At 38.8% G+C, this 11,831-nt stretch overlaps 1 protein-coding gene across 1 annotated transcript in view; it reads right to left on the reverse strand.

Annotated features, from left to right (window-relative positions):
- Window positions 1–10,585, reverse strand: part of HUWE1 (HECT, UBA and WWE domain containing E3 ubiquitin protein ligase 1) — a 162,401-nt gene extending 151,816 nt beyond the window's left edge. The window contains exons 1-2 of the mRNA XM_039851453.1: window positions 10,342–10,585; window positions 6,923–7,059 (exon numbers count right to left, since the gene is read on the reverse strand). The gene's annotated coding sequence lies outside the window, so the exon portion shown is untranslated. The remainder of the gene's footprint in view (window positions 1–6,922; window positions 7,060–10,341) is intronic.
- Window positions 10,586–11,831: the final 1,246 nt, after the last annotated feature.

Consider the following 11,831-nt stretch of genomic DNA (forward strand, 5'->3'; position numbering starts at 1 on the left):
TTAAGAAAGATCTTTTTGTTTTGCATTTCTGATGTTTAGCTTGAGTATCTTTTCTTGTTATTAGACATTTTTTGGTCCTATTCTGGGAAAAGTATGTCCCAAATTTTCTAAATTGTTACTCTTATAATTAAGATGAGAACACACCAACCAAAATGTTAATGGTAACAATATTGTTATGGGAGGAGGAATCTTTTCCCAAAATAAGAACAAATTTCTTAGTTTTTCCTAAATTAATTCAAGTAATATAAACTAAAAAATGACGATAAAGTAGTGAAAATAATCCTTTTAGATTAAAAGGTATTACTTTTAGGGTATTCTACTATAGGAGTACATAACACCCCAGTTCATAAACTCTTGCTCAAAGAAATAAACACATTTAAGTACAAGCCTTGTGAGGAAATGAAATAATGGCTGAGGCTATTGATTCATGTGGGACACATTTAACTAACTTCATCTGTATAACATTTTTGAGTCCATGATGTACTACTTTTCCTATATCTTGTTTAACCCTAACAAAATTACTGTGACATTCTCTGATGCCCTCCTGTAAACTGCTACAGCACATTTTGTTCACTCATGTTATTGTACCAAACCCTTTAAGTATAATTTACAAGTCTCCCTCTCCTAAAAGACCATGCTGCCCTCCATTCTTCAGTTGCTTATCTTTGTATTCCCAGCATCTGGCAGTATTGAGTATGTCCTCAAATACTTGAGATATCATCACAGCCATTTAAAGGATGAGGAAACGGGCTCAGTGATGAAGTAATCTGCCCCAAGTAACATAGCTATTAAATATTTATTTTCCATAAATTACAATGGCCTTATCTTTGTAGGGCACTCTATAAACATTTTTAAATACATAATTTCACTTTAATGCTCACAACAGTCTATGAAGTAGGCTCTTTGATTATCATTTTATAGATGAGAATGAAAATTCAGTGATAAACCCTAGGCCTACTCAAATCCTAGTTTATGTGAAGTATAGTTCTTTTTACATACTTGATAGATTACTACTGTAGCAAATATCTGGGGGGGGATGGTAGAGGGGAGGAAGGGAGAAGGCAGAAAGAAGACAGTTAAAGTAACAAGAAAGAAGCTGAAGACCAGGTGTAGGTCCCTCTAAAGACCATAAACTGATATTGTAGTGTCAACCACAATATGTATCACTTTGAAATCCGATCTTGGCCCAAAGGTTTTTCTTGCTATTACCCTGTATACACAGAAGACAAATGCAGGCTTTCTCACATATCAGCAGTCTCAAAGGCTAGGGAGGGATACAGAGCTAAGAAGAACTTTAAGAAACAATAAGTTACATTATGCATCGACAAAGCAGAGGAAGAAATGATAATACAAAGTAAAAGGCTAAAGAACTTTAAACATGATCTCATTGAGTCCTTATTTGGATTGTGAGTTTCTCAAGGGCAGAGACTAACTCATTCCTTTTATGTCCCTAGACCCTTGTACTTAGAAACATTCAGTAAACACATGTTGAACTGAATGGAGAGGTAAGATGTGAGAAGGTTTATTAATTTAATATATATTAAAGAAGATATATTAATTTAAAAAATGGTTTCCAATTTATTGAGCATTTACTATGTGCCAAGTGCTATACTTTTTAGGTAACATATCATGTTAAAAGGAATATTTACCTCTTTTCTAACCTGTTATATATGGTGCTAATCAAGTATGTTAATAGTGGTGATACTGATGACCATTAGGAAGACTCCCTATGGGTTACTAAAGTTATAACAGGACCTTGAACAGAACAAATTTGAACAGCAGGGGGCTATGTAGATGGAGGGAAATCAGGGCAACCAATGTACTGCACATCACCACAGAACTGGGTAAGACCCTTCAGAGGGTATGAATCTGAGTTCTAAAGCTTGGCAAAGTGAAAGACTACTATGGAAGAGCATTCGGTTATCACTGGCCAGAATCTTAGCCCCAAATGACCAAAGAACAAATCCCATTCCTACCCACCACTGATGACCCCAACACAGACCCGAAGGGTCCAGACAGGCTTTGCTAATGGGCCATCACTTCACCACCATGACTGCCCATCTCTGAGCTGTTGGTGGGGTTAAGCGAAAGAGTACGTTAAAGAAATTACCATCTACTGACCACCTACAGTGTGCTAACACCTTACATTTTCTCATTTAATCTCAATAACCCCATGAATAAGGTATTTTCACCAGATGAGGCAACTGATACATTAGGGTTTAACTTGCTCAAAGTAATAGAACTAGTAAGTGGCCAGAAAAAAATTAAAAATCGAGCATTTATCCTGCCCTTCTTGTATAAATTTTATCACTGAGCAACCTTACAAAATTATTCCAGCTAACATATGAAAATAAAATGAAGAGAATGTCATGGATCTAAGCTTTGGGTAGCTTAAACAGCTATTAACGTCCAAAAAAAAAATTTCCAAGACAGCATCACAAACTAATGAATGATGTGAATGAACTCAGCACTGCCAATATTTTTGTCGAAGGGAATGAATCTGAATTTATAAAGTCTCTGGACCCAGCTGTCAATTTGCAGAAAATACAGAAGAACATGTTGAACTGTACTGCATACGAAACCAGCAAAATTCAGTTTGTGGGAAACGCTACAGGTCAAATGGCCTAAGCTCAGCAGATATAGTATAGGAGGAAAAAAGGAAGAAACGGAAGCTATAGATATTTAAAGGACAGATCAAGTTTTAAAAATGGACAAAGTAAATTACACTATCCAGGGATACACAACTGGATGATAAAACCATAACAAAATGCAAAGAAATGATTACTATAAAGTCAGCGAGGGAGGATGCTGTGATTGGGATTGGCACATGGAAGAACTTCTAGAGTGACAGGAAAAATTCTATTTCTTGACTTGGGTGACAGTTACGAAAGTGTTTAAAATAATTTATTAGATTATAAATTTGTTTTTGGGTGCTTTTCCATATCCACATTCTATTTGTTTCCAATAAAAGGAAAACATTTTAATCACATTAAAACTGCTTACATATGGTATAATTCCATTTGTATGAAATTCCCAGAACAGGCAAATCTATAGAGACATAAGGTACATTAGTGGTTGCCAAGCACTGGCGTGGTTGGGAGGGAGAAAGGAAGTAACTACTAATGGGTACTAGGTTTCCTTTAGGACTGAAGAAAATGTTCTAAAATTGATGTGGTAATGGTTATACAACTGTGAACATACTAAAAACCATTGTACACCTTAAATGGGTGAATTGTATGGTATGTGAATTATATCTCAATAATGCTGTTTAGAAGTTTAAGACACCCCAGTTAAGCCAAGACACAGTTTTAAATAAAGACTAGGGTGGAGCTCAAGAATCAGAATATCTGACAGACTCTCAGGTGATGCTGCTGATAATGATCTGGGGACCACATTTTGAGAACCACTCCAACAAAGGATTTCAAAACGGATTCTAGATGAAGGCAGTACAGCACAGAAGAGTAGTGTTTTTACTTAGGAACTGAGAAAGTAGTCCAGAAAAAAAAAAACGTTAACACTCTGTGCCAAGCATTGTTCTATTCCAGTGGTTCCCCTGACCATCAGCATCTCCTGGGAACTTGCTGGAAATGCAAATTCTCAGGCCCCTCCCAGACTTACAGAATCAGAAACTCTAGGGGTGGAGACCAGCAATCTGTTTTAGCAAGCCTTTCAGGTGATTCCGATGTTCCAAAAACGCTGTGAGGTAGGTAACCCTATTATTACCATTTTACAGATTAAGAACTGTGGCACAGACGTTAAATAATTTGCATAAGATGACACAGTTGGTAAGAAATGGAGTCAGAATTTGAACCCAGGAAGTCTGGCTCCAGAGTCTGTGTTCTTAATCACTCTGCTGAAAGGTACTTCCATCTATAAGAATTCAATTGGGAAAATGTAATAAAGCAAAGATCAGGAAAAATATGCCTCACTATAAAGACAGGAAAGTAAGAAAATAACCACAGCAAATAATGAAAGCATTTAAAGCAATCTTCCAAAAGTGTTCCGAAACATAAGCAGCCACCAAAACAATATATCCAAGTATTTCCAGAGAAATTATCAATGATATCTAATTATAGGGACTTAAAACTTGGATTATGCTAAAGATGGTATATAAATTAATGGTAGTGTGTTCACATCAATCTTTAAAATCTAAACGATTATACTAAAAGGTCATTCCAGAATAATTTGCATCTCCTTACTCCAAGTCCCTTTCAAATATTAAAGATTATTGAAAAGGAAAAATGGCTTCCTCAACTTTTAAGATTACACAATCAGAATCTCAAAGTTGAAAAATAATTTCATATTCTTCTAGCCCAATCAGCAATCCAGACTGATCGATCTACAATACCAATTTACGTTTAATGATACATTTATAAGAAACTAAAACAAATTCCAACTTCTGTAAAATCACATTCTGAGATCAAGTCATGTCACCACTGTAATTATTAAAGCCAAATGATTAAAAACTTTTTAAGGAAACTGAAAGTTGAAAATGCTCAGGTTAACAGCCCAAACAAAATCCATAGCTGTTTTACTCACAGAGAGCCACTCCTTCACTATCTGAAAGCATTTCTACAACCAGAAGACCAAGTTGGTCAACAAGTACATCAAGTTTTAGTAACTCAACCTCGATGACACATCAAATGAGAAGGCTTCCAAAGAATCTTTTGAGTTGAATAATCCCTGATGGTAACATATAAACATCTCATAACCAGTCATTGAGGAAACGAGTCAGAGAACAATATAGCAAAACACCCAGAACCCAAGTGCTTGTGACTGTCAACCTTATAGATGGTGAGATCACTGTAAATCAACCTAATATGACTATAGCTACATATCGGATTTTAATAACTTAATCTAACTTCAGGAGAGGTAACATGGAGTGTAAAGAGCAAATATTTTCAAAGAAACCAAGTTTGGCATTTCAATAATATTTTGAACCCAAGGTTGAAAACACACAACAAAAGAAAAAAAAAATAGCATTTCCATTGTAAAATTATAGCTATGAAGAACTCCGGAAACAATTCAAATATCGAAATGCCTACCGTGTGCAAAGCTCTGTCCCAAAAATCTACATTTATTATCCTAGTTTTACAAACTCAGGATTAGAAGGTTTAAGTGACCTTGTTGAAACTTCCTAACTACAGAAAACTCAGTATAGGGGTAAATATCTAATCACTATATACAATGTACTCGAATTTTTTTTTTTTTGTTAAACGAATGACTTCTCTGTAATCCCCAAGAAATTGCTTCTTCAATAATACTTAGTCTATTTTCAACTAGCGATCTGATTTCTCCACTAATGAACAAAGAAGTGAAAAGCTTGAACTCATGATCCATAGCACTGGTGATTCACAATCATATTTCATCTAAATACCTCAAAAACTTTCATTCATGACCTCTACCCTCTCTGCCCCTTAGACTTGCAATCATTCTCACTTTAAAGATAGGCACAAGTGGCTTTGCTCTGCCCCCATTTGTGCTTAAGTCAAAGGCTGGCTGGAGCCTGTGTGTCCAACTTCCATTCTCAGGTTTTGACCATGAAAAAGACATACAGTAGATCCCAGGATGGCCAATGCTACACAAGGAAAGAAATGAACAGTTTAAAGGACTTTATGTTGAGGGAACATCATTTTCAGAAGAAATAAAATGAAAAATAACAACAGGAAAACTACAGTTGAGTATAATAGCTAAAAATCAGAAAGTAGAGATTCTCAAAAATTGTTTAGCATTGCCATTTCAAAAAGTGTATTACAGCCAGAGGAGCTCATCACTAAGTCTCAATAGCTTAGATGTTATGTATGGGTCAGAGCGGCTGATACACCAACATCGAAAGAATAAAAAGCAACATTATAAGATAGTATAAAAATAACTAAACCACCTAAGGAAATTGAAACCATAATGAAAAACCCCAAAGGCACAATCAGGTCATTATCTAGGAAACATTAGCTTCTTCCACAAGGACACCTACTTTTCATGTGGAGCGGTAAGCAGGGCCAAGACATGGAACTGAAGTCAGGTATCAATTAAACAGACTGCCACAGAAAAAGGAATCCATGACTAGTTATTTTGGGATAGTGCCTAGGCCAGCAGTATCAACTCCAACTGGGATACAGGAGATTACTGCCATTGTTCCATTATAATGGGGTCCTCCAGGGTCTTTAACTTAGCAAGAATAGGTTAGATACCACTACTGGAATGTAATCACGAAACGTGGAGGAAACTATAGGACAAGTTTTTCGACAAATAAATCAGAAGAAAAAAACAAAAGGGAGAGGATCTACAAATTAAAATAGATTTAAGAGATATATCAATCCTTTGTGATAAATGGACTTTCTTCAGATCCTAATTCAAACACACTGTGAAATTTGAACATGAGCTTCATATATTTTTTTAAATCATTGTTTTTGAGCTGTAATAATCGTTTTGAGGTAATGGCTATAGAAATCTTATCTTGTAGAGATAACAAATCTTTTACAAATAAAAAAGTATGACAACGGGTTTATTTCAAAATAATTGAGGAGGACAGTAGGTAGAAATATAGATGAAATAAAATGGCTACAAGTTGGTAATTGTTAAAAGCTGGTGATAGGTACACAAGGGAATCATTGTACCATCCAATTTTTTTGTATGTTTGAATTTTCCATAACTCTTAAAAAATTGGTTAGACATAATATCTTGCAATTTTATTTTATGAATGATGCTCAAAGTGACTTAAAAAATCATGTACAAACAAAATTCCTTCAAATAGTTCAATTCAGTAATGAGCTCCATTTAAACGCAAGAAGCAGCCAGTGCCACTTCAGATCAATGAAAGAAACCAAAGTAGCTCAATTACAGAATGGCAATATGCACATCCCCACCATCTCCATTCCAGGATGTAAAATACAAATACTATCCACAAAGATCTAGAAAAACTAACCTAAAATCACAGCCAATCATACTCATCCTGGTGCTGAATACCAACACTTCTCCAACAGCTTTCTGAACCTTCCTGACCAAGTTGGTCTGCTGGTTCCTCTGGAGTGCTAACCAACTCAGGTCAGACTACTGGAGGACCTACAAAAAAAAAGTGTGTGGGGGGAGATACACAAACATTTATTAGGGTGTGGGGAAGGTAACCATTATATCAGTGTTTAAACACAATCATAGTTATTATTTCTTTAGCAATAGCCCTCACATATCAATTTGCATTTTTCAGGACCTGCTTTAAGAAGTAATAAGAATCCAGAATCAACAGCTAAAAACAATTCTTCTCATCTGACACCACCTCCTGAAAACTCAGTTCTCAACCCAAATGAAATTCTAGGAGACAGTGATTATTTTATAAAACATTTTATATGCCCACTGTATGATATCAAGACAGTATTAAATGTATTATTTTGGGTGGGGAAAAAAACTGCACATATAAAAAAAAATGTTCACCTTCATGCTTCTTGGCCATACTGGGAGACAAATGATAAACACCCTAGAAACTCAGATTGAACTTTGCCACTGAACCTTAGACAAAGTTTTCAACTGGTATTTCCACTTCTTCCTCTCTTCTCAGAGATCTACCTAGAATAAATTAAACCTTTTAAGGCCACACCTAAATTGTCATTCTCAGATTTATTCTCGTTTTGAATGACAAGAGTCAAGTTAAGGTTTAATTAATTTCTGATCATTGCTTTAACCCATTGTGAAGAACACCAAGACAAAAATCTCAAAACAGAAAGTGATCCCCTGACCTCCAATGAAGGAGGAAAATTTCATTACTTCCAAAGCACTTAAAACTAAATAAACTCTAAAGCTCAAAACTAGTGTCCACATATAGTTAATTACTAGATGGGTACCCATGGTAAATTTTTAATCCTAGGTAAACTTTTCACCACCATATTCCAATTTCAAACCCCAACATATGACCCATATAGCCAAGGTAATTAGAAAAAAGTACCCACTTTAATACAGGTCTAATCAAAATAAAAATATTAACAGTAAGAAAACTATCTCCATATTGGACACAGAATGTTGGAAAACATAAAACGGCAAAAACACAACAAAAGATGATGTATTAAAGAACTGGCAGTAATTCCCTTTGGAAAAGAAGTGCAGTAACTCAAATAACCTTTCTAAACTCTCAGATAGGAATTATCCTGCCCAGGTAAGACCAAAATAGCAGATCCCCACACTGAACTGAGGGACCAAAAGAAAGGAGATAGGGGAAAGGCAATATGAACACTTGAAAACTAGCTAGCATAAGTTCCCTTTATAACTATGAAAAGCACGGCACCAAATCTCATCCAGGATGAATGACAGGGCAGACTGCCTTTGAAGGAGTGGAAGAAGGAAAGAGGCAAGGGATGAGGCACCCCTTCTAAAAGGCAGAACACCTGGGGGAAGGGGAGTTGTTTCTTGACAGAATTATAGCTGGTGGTCATTCCAGGATAGTGATTTTGCACTAAAATTCCTAGACTAGTCTAGTAGGCTAACACAGGTGGGAATCATATTCAAACATCAGGAACCAGTGGTGACAGTTTGGTCTAAGGAAAAAAATACAAAAATGATAGGACTGGCCTAGAAATAATACGAAAAATTACAGTTAAAGGAACAACATCTCGTATTCTTTCCCAGGTCATTAAACTACCATGACACAGGTGCATCTGCCAACCTACTGTTACACCAAGAAAAAGTAACCAATTTATAGTGTGCTTACCATACGCCAGGCACTTTACAAAGTATCTAATTCTAGTAACTTCATGTGCTATATACTATCCCCATTATACAAATAAGAACACTGGGAATCTGAAAAGTAATTTGCCCAAGGTTACAAAGTTCAACACGAATCTCAAGCACACAGTATTTTCACTATACTGGGCTGCCTTTGACTGGGAATGTTGGTGTCTCCTCACTCTAGGCAACATTTAGACTAAAAGAAAACAATGTTGAACATGTAATCTAAAAAGGAAACAAATGATAGGGAACTAATGGTGGAATCCGGGGAGTAGAACAGAGCAATGATTAAAGGCAAGAGGTAATCTATCAAAGTTATTTTCTAGCACATGGGGAATTCAGCTCCTAGTAAAAGAGCATGGGGGACAGGAAGTAGAAGCATTAAGAAGTGAGAAGCACGTAAGAGGTGGTCAGAAGCAATGATAGATGTCCACAGACCAAGAAAGAGGTCATAGGAACTCAGAGCAAGGAGGGAAGCGGGGAGTTCCCCAAGCTTTCGCAGGAGATGGCGGGGCAAGTAAAAAGACAAAAAGTTGGTTTACTGGAGAATATCCTTTACAGCTTTTTAGTTTTATTTTCGGGTGGTGGTGGTGGGGGTGTGTTATGGGGAAGCGAAAGCTAACAGCCCTAAAATGAAGAGGTCGCGAAGACTGCAATCATTCAATCACCAACTCATTCATTGTTCCGCCTAAGAGTGGTCGAGCTGCATGCAGAGTTGGAGAAATCGGTGCCCTTTGCTTCGATCAGGGTCATAAAGCGCGAAGACTTAAGGAAACAGAAGGCTACTATGATGGAGTAAATGCAGGGAATGGGTAAGACTCTATTAAACACCTGCGTCAAGAGGACCAATAGAAGAGGAAGACGAGATAGGGTAGGGGACCTGGGCTAAGCCCTTCCTTAGGAGGGCTGGGCAAGAGATGACAGGGAAAAACTCTTGACTCCCCCTCTTAAATACAGCCTTAAATACCTATGTAAATGAGGACGATTCGATCAGATGACAGAATTAGGGTGGAAGGGGGAGTATGTCAGAGGCACCGAAGTTTGAACCCTAAATCTTAGTTCAAAGACCAAGGGAATTGAGGAAGTAGAGCTCACATCAACTCAAGAAAAACTAGGCGATTGTTTTGGGAGGCCGCAGGGCGGGGGAAACAGAGGGCTCACAAAAAGGTAGCGGGGAGAGAACCAGTTGTCGTAGGTTAGACCCCTTTCCCCCCACCGCCCAATCTAACCCCGCCCCACTCCCCAACGAACTCTAGGACTCCCGCCCACTGCGGCGGCAACAACGGAGGCGTTGACCAACTGATGGGACATAGGCGGGCCCACACGCGGCTAAGGCCCGGGAAATGATGTCGCTCTAATCGACTAGAAGCAGGGTGGTCTTCACCTAAAGCTCGGTTTATCCGCACCTGGGCTTCCCACCGATCGTCACCTCCTTAATGTCAGGTACCTGAGAGGCGTCATAAACGCGGACAGCCAACACTTCAGTCCAGGGTCCTGGCCGGACAGACAGCAGCTTCCGCCGCCATCTTAACAGCAAGCGGACCGACCCTAGTCACTGCTCCCCCCCCACCTCCGAGCTACCTCTGCCAACGGATCCCACGAGGACGTAACCCCACTCCCGCGAGAACTCACCGGCTAAGAACAGCACGAGTTAAAGACGCTGTCGTCGCCTCCAGGACTGTTGCAGTCCGTAGCCGAACCGCGGCCGCCTCCGCACAATCTCGCGAGAACCTCTACTGGACGGGAAGAGCCTGAGCCCAGCCCTTCTCAGACCCCTCCTCCCACCAAAGCCGAAGTCGCTACGGCTCTCTGTTCTCGCTTTACGCTAAGCGAAAAGCAAATGACGCACAACCTCGCGAAGAGCCGAGGGGCGGAGCCGATTTGCTGCCACCGGTTCCGCATGCGCCCTGACAGCTATCGCGATATCACGTTTCAGTCTCTGCGAGAACTCTGAGATCACCGCAGGATGCCGCCCGCGCCTAGCCTTTAGGAAACACGAGATCTCGCGAGACTGGGTGCTCTCTCCTAAAAAGGAGAGAGGCGGGGCTTCACGAAAATGACTGGGAGATTTTCGGGGGGAAGGGAGGAACCTCCCGTCCTGCAGGGATCTCGCCTACCACGAGGTTTCCGACCCACTGCGGTGCTGGCTGCCAAACCTCGCGATGACACAGCTCAGCGCCAAATCTCGGCCATGTCCTGAAAACTGCCTCCGCCCCCGATCTAAGGTGTCTAGAGCCCAGTGCTTGAGGAAAATTTGAAGTCAACCGGTTTATTCTCATGCTTCTGGGCAGACCTGTACCAATTAACCAAACGTTCTGTAAGAAGAGCAATGGGTCCCCCATTGTTACCTGCCTCCAGGAATCTCATTATCCTGGACTAACACATAAAAGACGTTCAATCTCACAATAAGCACGCAAATGCAAATGAAAACAATGACATAACAGTTTTAGCCCATTTAGATTGGGAAAAAAAAATTTTTTTAAAGACCAGTAACATCCAGACTCCTTCCCTCGCCGCACTGCAGGCTAACCTGGATCCATCTTAATCTAAAGGCACCCATCGTTAGTAATAGCTCCAAAGCCACTAATTTTAACTCCTGAGGCTTTACCTTGACATAACGAAAAGATCTAATAAAGTGGTTTTCTCCAAACAAAGGAGTCTACCCTCAAAGGAAAATTGAAGCCTCGGGGCGGCGGGGAAATGAGTGTTTGTAGCTTTTGATATGGCAGTTTTTCCACGTCTAGCCAACAATGTTTCTCCAATAAATCCTAGGATCCAATATGGCTCGATTCGTGGGCTTTTCTATTCTAATACATTGTTCTGTCCATTCTAATTTAAATATTGTTCTTTTAGAGTACATTTTAATATCTAGTAGTATAAATAACCCCATCTTTAATTATCTTTTAGGATTATTTTCTCCGTTATTCTTAGCCATCTTTTTTCCAGATGAACTTTAGAATCATATTAAGTTCCAAAAACTTGATATATTTATTGAAATTACATCAATTGTATAAAGCAACAGGAAAAATGGACATCACTACAAAATTGAATCTTCTTATCCAGAAGCATGTATTCTTTCTCCATGTATGCAAACGTTCTTTTATTATATTCCTCAATAAAGT

This window comes from Pteropus medius, unplaced genomic scaffold (assembly GCF_902729225.1).
Source record: "Pteropus medius unplaced genomic scaffold, Ma_sr-lr_union100, whole genome shotgun sequence".
Taxonomy (NCBI): Eukaryota; Metazoa; Chordata; class Mammalia; order Chiroptera; family Pteropodidae; genus Pteropus; species Pteropus medius.